General features: G+C 60.9%; 1 protein-coding gene across 1 annotated transcript in view; it reads right to left on the bottom strand.

Annotated features, from left to right (window-relative positions):
* The window catches only part of VIPR2 (vasoactive intestinal peptide receptor 2), a 112,940-nt gene that overhangs the window by 46,203 nt on the left and 65,859 nt on the right, over positions 1-878 (bottom strand). The gene's annotated exons all lie outside the window — the stretch shown is intronic.

Genomic DNA, 878 nt, shown 5'->3' with positions numbered 1-878 from the left:
GAGGCAGTTGGGGAAGCAGGCGCACAGTTAGAGGGTCTCCCCACCAGGGTCTGTGAGAACCTTGCTCTCCGGCGGCGTCAATCGCTGTGGGACCTCCCCCTGCTGTGGGGTCCTCTTCTCTTCAGGCCGCTCCCTACTCTGGCCGTCCTGAGTTGCGGTTCATGGCGGGGGTCTCAGTACAGTGGTGACAGGCCCCCACCATAGTCCCCCCAAAGCTGACTGCACACCCTTCATGGCTCAGAGGGCAAAGAGCCTCCTTCTGTGCAAGAGACACAGGTTCGGTCCCTGGGTGGGGACGATCCCCCAGAGGAGGGCATGGCAGCCGGCTCCAGCATTCTTGCCTGGAGAATCCCATGGACAGAGCAGCCTGGGGGTCACTACAGTCCTTAGGCTGTAAAGGACTCAGACACGACTGAGCAACTAGCACTTTTCCCACGCTTTTCCTTGCTGCTCAGTGCATGGTTGAGCGTGACTGTCCCGTAGGGGCCATGGTCACAGCGTCTGGTCCTGAGCACTGACAGCTGGGCTCAGACCCTGCTCCGGAGGGTCCTGACTTGGGGGTGAGGCTGGAATGGTGGCGGCCTCCACAAAGAACCAGCCCCCGGGAAGAGCTCTCATCCAGGGTCACGTTCAGGCTCGAGTCAGGGGCAGGTCAGAGCCCTGCAGCCCTCTAAGGACCAGCCCCGTGGCTTCTAGAGAGAAGCGGGCAGAACGCAGGGCTGGGCCCTCTTGCTGCTGGATGCAGAGTGCAGCACCTTCCCCGAAGGGGGAGACCCCCCTTTGTCCATGAGGGCCTTTGTCCATTCATCAGAACAGATCTCAGAGTCCTTGAATCTGGCCCTCCTGCACCTGGAGGTTTGACACCACTCCTTTCAAAG

The sequence above is a fragment of the Bison bison genome, unplaced genomic scaffold (assembly GCF_000754665.1).
Source record: "Bison bison bison isolate TAMUID 2011002044 unplaced genomic scaffold, Bison_UMD1.0 scf7180017864503, whole genome shotgun sequence".
Lineage (NCBI taxonomy): Eukaryota > Metazoa > Chordata > Mammalia > Artiodactyla > Bovidae > Bison > Bison bison.
Note: the sequence above shows the minus strand (reverse complement) of the source record. Positions and strands in the feature narration are given on the sequence as shown.